Source organism: Eucyclogobius newberryi, unplaced genomic scaffold, assembly GCF_026437365.1.
Source record: "Eucyclogobius newberryi isolate DKJ021-1_F unplaced genomic scaffold, fEucNew1.0.hap1 SCAF_38, whole genome shotgun sequence".
Classification (NCBI taxonomy): Eukaryota; Metazoa; Chordata; class Actinopteri; order Gobiiformes; family Gobiidae; genus Eucyclogobius; species Eucyclogobius newberryi.
In genome coordinates, this window is record NW_027316034.1 from 279,428 (window position 1) to 291,890 (window position 12,463).

The 12,463-nt window shown below is 42.3% G+C and overlaps 1 protein-coding gene across 1 annotated transcript in view; it reads left to right on the forward strand.

Annotated features, from left to right (window-relative positions):
* LOC140376661 (exocyst complex component 3-like) overlaps positions 1 to 12,463 on the forward strand; it is a 480,321-nt gene that overhangs the window by 142,963 nt on the left and 324,895 nt on the right. The window lies entirely within an intron of this gene.

Genomic DNA, 12,463 nt, shown 5'->3' on the forward strand with positions numbered 1-12,463 from the left:
ACTGGAGAGTCTCAGTTTGTGCAGAACTTAAAGGACTCTCAGTTTGTGCAGAGCTTAAAGGACTATCAGTTTGTGCAGAACTTGCAGGAAAGTCTCAGTTTCTGCAAAACTTAAAGGAGAGTCTCAGTTTGTGCAGAACTTACAGGAGAGTCTCAGTTTGTGCAGAACTTACATGATTCTCAATTTGTGCAGAATTTACAGGAGAATATCAGTTTGTGCAGAACTTACAGGAGGGTCTCAGTTTGTGCAGAACTTACAGGAGGGTCTCAGTTTACTCAGAACTTACAGAAGGGTCTCAGTTCATGCAGAACTTACAGGGGGGTCTCAGTTTGTGCAGACCTTACAGGAGAGTCTAAATTTGTGCAGAACTTACAGGAGAGTCTCAGTTTGTGCAGAACTTACAGGAGGGTCTCAGTTTTTGCAGAACTTACAGGATCTCAATTTGTGAAGGACTTACAGGAGAATCTCAGTTTGTGCAGAACTTACAGGAGGATCTCAGTTAGTACAGAACTTACAGGACCCTCAGTTTGTAAAGAACTTACAGGACTCTCAGTTTCTGCAGAACTTATAAGAGAGTCTCAGTTTGTGCAGAACTTGCAGGAGAGTCTCAGTTTGTGCAGAACTTACAATGGAGTCTCAGTCTGTTTAGAACTTGCAGGAGAGTCTCAGTTTTTGCAGAACTTACAGGAGATTGTCAGTTTTTGCAGAACTTACAGGAGGGTCTCAGTTTGTGCTGAACTTACAGGAGGGTCAAAGTTTGTGCTGAACTTACAGGATTCTCAATTTGTGCAGAACTTACAGTAGGGTCTCAGTTTGTGCAGAACTTACAGGAGGGTCTCAGTTTGCGCAGAACTTACAGGAGAATATAAGTTTGTGCAGAACTTAAAGGAGAGTCTCAGTTAGTGCAGAACGTACAGGAGAGTCTCAATTTGTGCAGAACTTACAGGACTCTCAGTTTGTGTAGAACTTACAGGAGAGTCTCAGTTTGTGCAGAACTTACAGGAGGGTCTCAGTTTGTGCAGAACTTACAGGAGGGTCTCAGTTTGTGCAGAAAATACAGGATAATCTCAGTTTGTGCTGAATTTACAGGAGAGTCTCAGTTTGTGCAGAACTTGCAGGAGATTCTCAGTTTGTGCAGAACTTACAGGAGAGTCTCAGTTTGTGCAGAACTTACAGGAGAGTCTCAGTTAGTGCAGAACTTACAGGAGTGTCAGTTTGTGCAGAACTTACAGGAGGGTCTCAGTTTGTGCAGAACTTACAGAATATAAATTTGTGCAGAACTTACAGGAGGGTCTCAGTTTGTGCAGAACTTACAGGAGGGTCTCAGTTTGTGAAGAACTTACAGGAGGGTCTCAGTCTCTGCAGAACTTACAGGAGGGTCTCAGTGTGTGCAGAACTTACAGGAGAGTCTCAATTAGAGCAGAACTTACCGGAGAGTTTCAGTCCGTGCAGAACTTACAGGATTGTTTCAGTTTGTGCAGAACTTACAGGAGCCTCAGTTTTTGCAGAACTTACAGGAGGGTCTCAGTTTGCGCAGAACTTACAGGAGAATATAAGTTTGTGCAGAACTTAAAGGAGAGTCTCAGTTAGTGCAGAACTTACAGGAGAGTCTCAATTTGTGCAGAACTTACAGGACTCTCAGTTTGTGTAGAACTTACAGGAGAGTCTCAGTTTGTGCAGAACTTACAGGAGGGTCTCAGTTTGTGCAGAACTTACAGGAGGGTCTCAGTTTGTGCAGAAAATACAGGATAATCTCAGTTTGTGCTGAATTTACAGGAGAGTCTCAGTTTGTGCAGAACTTGCAGGAGATTCTCAGTTTGTGCAGAACTTACAGGAGAGTCTCAGTTTGTGCAGAACTTACAGGAGAGTCTCAGTTAGTGCAGAACTTACAGGAGTGTCAGTTTGTGCAGAACTTACAGGAGGGTCTCAGTTTGTGCAGAACTTACAGAATATAAATTTGTGCAGAACTTACAGGAGGGTCTCAGTTTGTGCAGAACTTACAGGAGGGTCTCAGTTTGTGAAGAACTTACAGGAGGGTCTCAGTCTCTGCAGAACTTACAGGAGGGTCTCAGTGTGTGCAGAACTTACAGGAGAGTCTCAATTAGAGCAGAACTTACCGGAGAGTTTCAGTCCGTGCAGAACTTACAGGATTGTTTCAGTTTGTGCAGAACTTACAGGAGCCTCAGTTTTTGCAGAACTTACAGGAGAGTCTCAGTTTTTGCAGAACTTACAGGAGAGTCTCAGTTTTTGCAGAACTTACAGGAGTGTCTCAGTTTGTGCAAAACTTACAGGAGGATCTCAGTTAGTGCAGAACTTACAGGAGAGTCTTAGTTTGTGCAGAACTTACCGGAGAGTTTCAGTCTCTGCAGAACTTACTGGAGAGTCTCAGTTTTTGAAGAACTTACAGGAAGGTCTCAGTTTGTGTAGAACTTACAGGACAGTCTCAATTTGAGAAGAACTTACTGGAGAGTCTCCGTTTGTGCAGAACTTACAGGAAGGTCTCAGTTTGTGCAGAACTTACAGGAGAGTCTCAGTTTGTGCAGAACTTACAGGAGAGTCTAAGTTTGTGCAGAACTTACAGGAGAGTCTCAGTTTGTGCAGAACTTACAGGAGTGTCAGTTGGTGCAAAACTTAAAGGAGAGTTTCAGTTTGTGCAGAACTTACAGGAGGGTCTCAGTTTGTGCAGAACTTACAGGATTCTCAATTTGTGCAGAATTTACAGAAGGGTCTCAGTTTGTGCAGAACTTACAGGAGGGTTTCAGTTCGTGAAGAACTTACAGGAGGGTCTCAGTCTGTGCAGAACTTACAGGAGAGTCTCAATTAGTGCAGAACTTACCGGAGAGTTTCAGTCCGTGCAGAACTTACAGGATGGTTTCAGTTTGTGCAGAACTTACAGGAGTCTCAGTTTTTGCAGAACTTACAGGAGTCTCAGTTTTTGCAGAATTTACAGGAAGGTCTCAGTTTGTGTAGAACTTACAGGACAGTCTCAATTTGTGCGAAACTTACTGGAGAGTCTCAGTTTGTGCAGAACTTAAAGGACTCTCAGTTTGTGCAGAACTTAAAGGACTCTCAGTTTGTGCAGAACTTACAGGAGGGTGTCAGTTTGTGCAGAACTTACAGGAGGGTCTCAGTTTGTGCAGAACTTACAGGAGGTTCTCAGTTTATGCAGAACTTACAGGAGGGTCTCAGTTTGTGCAAAACTTACAGGAGAGTTTCAGTCTGTGCAGAACTTAAAGGATCGTTTCAGTTTGTGCAGAACTTACAGGATCCTCTCAGTTATTGCAGAACTTACAGGAGGTTCTCTATTTATGCAGAACTTACAGGAGGGTCTCAGTTTGTGCAAAACTTACAGGAGAGTTTCAGTCCGTGCAGAACTTAAAGGATACTTTCAGTTTGTGCAAAACTTACAGGAGTCTCAGTTTTTGCAGAACTTAAAGGAGAGTCTCAGTTTTTGCAGAACTTACAGGAAGGTTTCAGTTTTTTGTAGAACTTACAGGAGAGTCTCAATTTGTGCAGAACTTACTGGAGAGTCTCAGTTTGTGCAGAACTTAAAGGACTCTCAGTTTGTGCGGAACTTACAGGAGGGTCTCAGTTTGTGTAGAACTTACAGGAGAAACTCAGTTTTTGAAGAACTTACAGGATATCAATTTGTGCTGAACTTACAGGAGAATCTCAGTTTGTGCAAAACTTACAGGAGGGTCTCAGTTTGTGCAGAACTTATAGAATCTCAATTTCTGCAAAACTTACAGGAGTGTCTCAGTCTGTAGAGAACTTACAGGAGGATCTCAGTTTGTGCAGAACTTACAGGAGAGTCTTAGTTTGTGCAGAACTTACCGGAGTGTTTCAGTCTGTGCAGAACTTACAGGATTGTTTCAGTTTGTGCAAAACTTACAGGAGAGTCTAAGTTTTACAGAACTTACAGGAGAGTCTCAGTTTTTGCAGAACTTACAGGAGAGTCTCAGTTTGTGCAGAACTTACAGGAGAGTCTCAGTTTGTGCAGAACTTACAGGAGTGTCTCAGTTCGTGCAAAACTTACAGGATTCTCAATTCGTGCAGAATTTACAGAAGGGTCTCAGTTTGTGCAGAACTTACAGGAGGGTTTCAGTTCGTGAAGAACTTACATGAGGGTCTCATTCTGTGCAGAACTTACAGGAGAGTCTCAATTAGTGCATAACTTACCGTAGAGTTTCAGTCCGTGCAGAACTTACAGGATGGTTTCAGTTTGTGCAAAACTTACAGGAGTCTCAGTTTTTGCAGAACTTACAGGAAGGTCTCAGTTTGTGTAGAACTTACAGGACAGTCTCAATTTGTGCGAAACTTACTGGAGAGTCTCAGTTTGTGCAGAACTTAAAGGTCTCTCAGTTTGTGCAGAGCTTAAATGACTATCAGTTTGTGCAGAACTTGCAGGAAAGTCTCAGTTTCTGCAAAACTTAAAGGAGAGTCTCAGTTTGTGCAGAACTTACAGGAGAGTCTCAGTTTGTGCAGAACTTACATGATTCTCAATTTGTGCAGAATTTACAGGAGAATATCAGTTTGTGCAGAACTTACAGGAGGGTCTCAGTTTGTGCAGAACTTACAGGAGGGTCTCAGTTTACTCAGAACTTACAGAAGGGTCTCAGTTCATGCAGAACTTACAGGGGGGTCTCAGTTTGTGCAGACCTTACAGGAAGGTTTCAGTTTTTGTAGAACTTACAGGAAAGTCTCAATTTGTGCAGAACTTACTGGAGAGTCTCAGTTTGTGCAGAACTTACAGGAGAGTCTCAGTTTGTGAAGAACTTGCAGGAGAGTCTCAGTTTGTGCAGAACTTACAGGAGGGTCTCAGTTTGTGTAGAACTTACAGGAGTGTCTAAGTTTGTGCAGAACTTACTGGAGGGTCTCAATTTGTGCAGAACTTACAGGAGGGTCTCAGTTTGTGCAGAACTTACAGGAGGGTCTCAGTTTGTGCAGAACTTACAGGATTCTGAATTTGTGCAGAATTTACAGAAGGGTCTCAGTTTGTGCAGAACTTACAGGGAGGTCTCAGTTTGAGAAGAACTTACAGGAGGGTCTCAGTCTGTCCAGAACTTACAGGAGAGTCTCAATTAGTGCAGAACTTACCGGAGATTTTCAGTCTGTGCAGAACTTACAGGATCGTTTCAGTTTTTGCAGAACTTACAGGAGAGTCTCAGTTTTTGCAGAACTTACAAGAGTGTCAGTTTGTGCAGAACTTACAGGAGGGTCTCAGTTTGTGCAGAACTTACAGAATATCAATTTGTGCAGAACTTAGAGGAGGGTCTCAGTTTATGCAGAACTTACAGGATCTCAATTTCTGCAAAACTTACAGGAGGGTCTCAGTCTGTACAGAACTTACAGGAGGATCTCAGTTTATGCAGAACTTACAGGAGGGTCTCAGTTTGTGCAAAACTTACAGGAGAGTTTCAGTCTGTGCAGAACTTAAAGGATCGTCTCAGTTTGTGCAGAACTTACAGGAGTGTCTAAGTTTGTGCAGAACTTACAGGAGGGTCTCAGTTTTTGCAAAACTTACAGGATCCTCTCAGTTATTGCAGAACTTACAGCAGGTTATCTATTTATGCAGAACTTACATGAGGGTCTCAGTTTGTGCAAAACTTACAGGAGAGTTTCAGTCCGTGCAGAACTTAAAGGATACTTTCAGTTTGTGCAAAACTTACAGGAGTCTCAGTTTTTGCAGAACTTAAAGGAGAGTCTCAGTTTTTGCAGAACTTACAGGAAGGTTTCAGTTTTTGTAGAACTTACAGGAAAGTCTCAATTTGTGCAGAACTTACTGGAGAGTCTCAGTTTGTGCAGAACTTAAAGGACTCTCAGTTTGTGCAGAACTTACAGGAGAGTCTCAGTTTGTGAAGAACTTGCAGGAGAGTCTCAGTTTGTGCAGAACTTACAGGAGGGTCTCAGTTTGTGTAGAACTTACAGGAGTGTCTAAGTTTGTGCAGAACTTACTGGAGGGTCTCAGTTTGTGCAGAACTTACAGGAGGGTCTCAGTTTGTGTAGAACTTACAGGAGAGTCTCAGTTTGTGAAGAACTTACAGGATCTCAATTTGTGCTGAACTTACAGGAGAATCTAAGTTTGTGCAGAACTTAGGGAGAGTCTCAGTTTGTGCAGAACTTACAGGAGAGTCTCAGTTTGTGCAGAACTTACAGGAGGGTCTCAGTTTGTGCAGAACTTACAGGATTCTGAATTTGTGCAGAATTTACAGAAGGGTCTCAGTTTGTGCAGAACTTAAAGGGAGGTCTCAGTTTGTGAAGAACTTACAGGAGGGTCTCAGTCTGTCCAGAACTTACAGGAGAGTCTCAATTAGTGCAGAACTTACCGGAGATTTTCAGTCTGTGCAGAACTTACAGGATCGTTTCAGTTTTTGCAGAACTTACAGGAGAGTCTCAGTTTTTGCAGAACTTACAAGAGTGTCAGTTTGTGCAGAACTTACAGGAGGGTCTCAGTTTGTGCAGAACTTACAGAATATCAATTTGTGCAGAACTTAGAGGAGGGTCTCAGTTTATGCAGAACTTACAGGATCTCAATTTCTGCAAAACTTACAGGAGGGTCTCAGTCTGTACAGAACTTACACGAGGATCTCAGTTTATGCAGAACTTACAGGAGGGTCTCAGTTTGTGCAAAACTTACAGGAGAGTTTCAGTCTGTGCAGAACTTAAAGGATCGTTTCAGTTTGTGCAGAACTTACAGGAGTGTCTAAGTTTGTGCAGAACTTACAGGAGGGTCTCAGTTTTTGCAAAACTTACAGGATCCTCTCAGTTATTGCAGAACTTACAGCAGGTTCTCTATTTATGCAGAACTTACATGAGGGTCTCAGTTTGTGCAAAACTTACAGGAGAGTTTCAGTCCGTGCAGAACTTAAAGGATACTTTCAGTCTGTGCAAAACTTACAGGAGTCTCAGTTTTTGCAGAACTTAAAGGAGAGTCTCTGTTTTTGCAGAACTTACAGGAAGGTTTCAGTTTTTGTAGAACTTACAGGAAAGTCTCAATTTGTGCAGAACTTACTGGAGAGTCTCAGTTTGTGCAGAACTTAAAGGACTCTCAGTTTGTGCAGAACTTACAGGAGAGTCTCAGTTTGTGAAGAACTTGCAGGAGAGTCTCAGTTTGTGCAGAACTTACAGGAGGGTCTCAGTTTGTGTAGAACTTACAGGAGTGTCTAAGTTTGTGCAGAACTTACTGGAGGGTCTCAGTTTGTGCAGAACTTACAGGAGGGTCTCAGTTTGTGTAGAACTTACAGGAGAGTCTCAGTTTGTGAAGAACTTACAGGATCTCAATTTGTGCTGAACTTACAGGAGAATCTCAGTTTGTGCAGAACTTAGGGAGAGTCTCAGTTTGTGCAGAACTTACAGGAGAGTCTCAGTTTGTGCAGAACTTACAGGAGTGTCAGTTGGTGCAAAACTTAAAGGAGAGTCTCAGTTTGTGCAGAACTTACAGGAGGGTCTCAGTTTGTGCAGAACTTACAGGATTCTCAATTTGTGCAGAATTTACAGAAGGGTCTCAGTTTGTGCAGAACTTACAGGGAGGTCTCAGTTTGTGAAGAACTTACAGGAGGGTCACAGTCTGTCCAGAACTTACTGGAGAGTCTCAATTAGTGCAGAACTTACCGGAGATTTTCAGTCTGTGCAGAACTTACAGGATCGTTTCAGTTTTTGCAGAACTTACAGGAGAGTCTCAGTTTTTGCAGAACTTACAAGAGTGTCAGTTTGTGCAGAACTTACAGGAGGGTCTCAGTTTGTGCAGAACTTACAGAATATCAATTTGTGCAGAACTTACAGGAGGGTCTCAGTTTATGCAGAACTTACAGGATCTCAATTTCTGCAAAACTTACAGGAGGGTCTCAGTCTGTACAGAACTTACAGGAGGATCTCAGTTTGTGCAAAACTTACAGGAGAGTCTTAGTTTGTGCAGAACTTACCGGAGTGTTTCAGTCCGTGCAGAACTTACAGGATTGTTTCAGTTTGTGCAGAACTTACAGGAGTCTCAGTTTTTGCAGAACTTACAGGAGAGTCTCAATTTTGCAGAACTTACAGGAAGGTCTCAGTTTTTGCAGAACTTACAGGAGAGTCTCAATTTGTGCAGAACTTAAAGGACTCTCAGTTTGTGCAAAACTTACAGGAGGGTCTCAGTTTGTGCAGAACTTACAGGAGGGTGTCAGTTTGTGCAGAACTTACAGGAGGGTCTCAGTTTGTGCAGAACTTACAGGAGGTTCTCAGTTTATGCAGAACTTACAGGAGGGTCTCAGTTTGTGCAAAACTTACAGGAGAGTTTCAGTCTGTGCAGAACTTAAAGGATCGTTTCAGTTTGTGCAGAACTTACAGGAGTGTCTAAGTTTGTGCAGAACTTACAGGAGGGTCTCAGTTTTTGCAAAACTTACAGGATCCTCTCAGTTATTGCAGAACTTACAGGAGGTTCTCTATTTATGCAGAACTTACAGGAGGGTCTCAGTTTGTGCAAAACTTACAGGAGAGTTTCAGTCCGTGCAGAACTTAAAGGATACTTTCAGTTTGTGCAAAACTTACAGGAGTCTCAGTTTTTGCAGAACTTAAAGGAGAGTCTCAGTTTTTGCAGAACTTACAGGAAGGTTTCAGTTTTTGTAGAACTTACAGGAAAGTCTCAATTTGTGCAGAACTTACTGGAGAGTCTCAGTTTTTGCAGAACTTAAAGGACTCTCAGTTTGTGCAGAACTTACAGGAGAGTCTCAGTTTGTGAAGAACTTGCAGGAGAGTCTCAGTTTGTGCAGAACTTACAGGAGAGTCTCAGTTTGTGCAGAACTTACAGGATTCTCAATTTGTGCAGAATTTACAGAAGGGTCTCAGTTTGTGCAGAACTTACAGGGAGGTCTCAGTTTGTGAAGAACTTACAGGAGGGTCTCAGTCTTTCCAGAACTTACAGGAGAGTCTCAATTAGTGCAGAACTTACCGGAGATTTTCAGTCTGTGCAGAACTTACAGGATCGTTTCAGTTTTTGCAGAACTTATAGGAGAGTCTCAGTTTTTGCAGAACTTACAAGAGTGTCAGTTTGTGCAGAACTTACAGGAGGGTCTCAGTTTGTGCAGAACTTACAGAATATCAATTTGTGCAGAACTTACAGGAGGGTCTCAGTTTATGCAGAACTTACAGGATCTCAATTTCTGCAAAACTTACAGGAGTCTCAGTTTTTGCAGAACTTAAAGGAGAGTCTCAGTTTTTGCAGAACTTACAGGAAGGTTTCAGTTTCTGTAGAACTTACAGGAAAGTCTCAATTTGTGCAGAACTTACTGGAGAGTCTCAGTTTGTGCAGAACTTAAAGGACTCTCAGTTTGTGCAGAACTTACAGGAGAGTCTCAGTTTGTGAAGAACTTGCAGGAGAGTCTCAGTTTGTGCAGAACTTACAAGAGAGTCTCAGTTTGTGCAGAACTTACAGGATTCTCAATTTGTGCAGAATTTACAGAAGGGTCTCAGTTTGTGCAGAACTTACAGGGAGGTCTCAGTTTGTGAAGAACTTACAGGAGGGTCTCAGTCATTCCAGAACTTACAGGAGAGTCTCAATTAGTGCAGAACTTACCGGAGATTTTCAGTCTGTGCAGAACTTACAGGATCGTTTCAGTTTTTGCAGAACTTACAGGAGAGTCTCAGTTTTTGCAGAACTTACAAGAGTGTCAGTTTGTGCAGAACTTACAGGAGGGTCTCAGTTTGTGCAGAACTTACAGAATATCAATTTGTGCAGAACTTACAGGAGGGTCTCAGTTTGTGCAGAACTTAAAGGGAGGTCTCAGTTTGTGAAGAACTTACAGGAGGGTCTCAGTCTGTCCAGAACTTACAGGAGAGTCTCAATTAGTGCAGAACTTACCGGAGATTTTCAGTCTGTGCAGAACTTACAGGATCGTTTCAGTTTTTGCAGAACTTACAGGAGAGTCTCAGTTTTTGCAGAACTTACAAGAGTTTCAGTTTGTGCCGAACTTACAGGAGGGTCTCAGTTTGTGCAGAACTTACAGAATATCAATTTGTGCAGAACTTAGAGGAGGGTCTCAGTTTATGCAGAACTTACAGGATCTCAATTTCTGCAAAACTTACAGGAGGGTCTCAGTCTGTACAGAACTTACACGAGGGTCTCAGTTTATGCAGAACTTACAGGAGGGTCTCAGTTTGTGCAAAACTTACAGGAGAGTTTCAGTCTGTGCAGAACTTAAAGGATCGTTTCAGTTTGTGCAGAACTTACAGGAGTGTCTAAGTTTGTGCAGAACTTACAGGAGGGTCTCAGTTTTTGCAAAACTTACAGGATCCTCTCAGTTATTGCAGAACTTACAGCAGGTTCTCTATTTATGCAGAACTTACATGAGGGTCTCAGTTTGTGCAAAACTTACAGGAGAGTTTCAGTCCGTGCAGAACTTAAAGGATACTTTCAGTCTGTGCAAAACTTACAGGAGTCTCAGTTTTTGCAGAACTTAAAGGAGAGTCTCTGTTTTTGCAGAACTTACAGGAAGGTTTCAGTTTTTGTAGAACTTACAGGAAAGTCTCAATTTGTGCAGAACTTACTGGAGAGTCTCAGTTTGTGCAGAACTTAAAGGACTCTCAGTTTGTGCAGAACTTACAGGAGAGTCTCAGTTTGTGAAGAACTTGCAGGAGAGTCTCAGTTTGTGCAGAACTTACAGGAGGGTCTCAGTTTGTGTAGAACTTACAGGAGTGTCTAAGTTTGTGCAGAACTTACTGGAGGGTCTCAGTTTGTGCAGAACTTACAGGAGGGTCTCAGTTTGTGTAGAACTTACAGGAGAGTCTCAGTTTGTGAAGAACTTACAGGATCTCAATTTGTGCTGAACTTACAGGAGAATCTCAGTTTGTGCAGAACTTAGGGAGAGTCTCAGTTTGTGCAGAACTTACAGGAGAGTCTCAGTTTGTGCAGAACTTACAGGAGTGTCAGTTGGTGCAAAACTTAAAGGAGAGTCTCAGTTTGTGCAGAACTTACAGGAGGGTCTCAGTTTGTGCAGAACTTACAGGATTCTCAATTTGTGCAGAATTTACAGAAGGGTCTCAGTTTGTGCAGAACTTACAGGGAGGTCTCAGTTTGTGAAGAACTTACAGGAGGGTCTCAGTCTGTCCAGAACTTACTGGAGAGTCTCAATTAGTGCAGAACTTACCGGAGATTTTCAGTCTGTGCAGAACTTACAGGATCGTTTCAGTTTTTGCAGAACTTACAGGAGAGTCTCAGTTTTTGCAGAACTTACAAGAGTGTCAGTTTGTGCAGAACTTACAGGAGGGTCTCAGTTTGTGCAGAACTTACAGAATATCAATTTGTGCAGAACTTACAGGAGGGTCTCAGTTTATGCAGAACTTACAGGATCTCAATTTCTGCAAAACTTACAGGAGGGTCTCAGTCTGTACAGAACTTACAGGAGGATCTCAGTTTGTGCAAAACTTACAGGAGAGTCTTAGTTTGTGCAGAACTTACCGGAGTGTTTCAGTCCGTGCAGAACTTACAGGATTGTTTCAGTTTGTGCAGAACTTACAGGAGTCTCAGTTTTTGCAGAACTTACAGGAGAGTCTCAATTTTGCAGAACTTACAGGAAGGTCTCAGTTTTTGCAGAACTTACAGGAGAGTCTCAATTTGTGCAGAACTTAAAGGACTCTCAGTTTGTGCAAAACTTACAGGAGGGTCTCAGTTTGTTCAGAACTTACAGGAGGGTGTCAGTTTGTGCAGAACTTACAGGAGGGTCTCAGTTTGTGCTGAACTTACAGGAGGTTCTCAGTTTATGCAGAACTTACAGGAGGGTCTCAGTTTGTGCAAAACTTACAGGAGAGTTTCAGTCTGTGCAGAACTTAAAGGATCGTTTCAGTTTGTGCAGAACTTACAGGAGTGTCTAAGTTTGTGCAGAACTTACAGGAGGGTCTCAGTTTTTGCAAAACTAACAGGATCCTCTCAGTTATTGCAGAACTTACAGGAGGTTCTCTATTTATGCAGAACTTACAGGAGGGTCTCAGTTTGTGCAAAACTTACAGGAGAGTTTCAGTCCGTGCAGAACTTAAAGGATACTTTCAGTTTGTGCAAAACTTACAGGAGTCTCAGTTTTTGCAGAACTTAAAGGAGAGTCTCAGTTTTTGCAGAACTTACAGGAAGGTTTCAGTTTTTGTAGAACTTACAGGAAAGTCTCAATTTGTGCAGAACTTACTGGAGAGTCTCAGTTTGTGCAGAACTTAAAGGACTCTCAGTTTGTGCAGAACTTACAGGAGAGTCTCAGTTTGTGAAGAACTTGCAGGAGAGTCTCAGTTTGTGCAGAACTTACAGGAGAGTCTCAGTCTGTGCAGAACTTACAGGATTCTCAATTTGTGCAGAATTTACAGAAGGGTCTCAGTTTGTGCAGAACTTACAGGAAGGTCTCAGTTTGTGAAGAACTTACAGGAGGGTCTCAGTCTTTCCAGAACTTACAGGAGAGTCTCAATTAGTGCAGAACTTACCGGAGATTTTCAGTCTGTGCAGAACTTA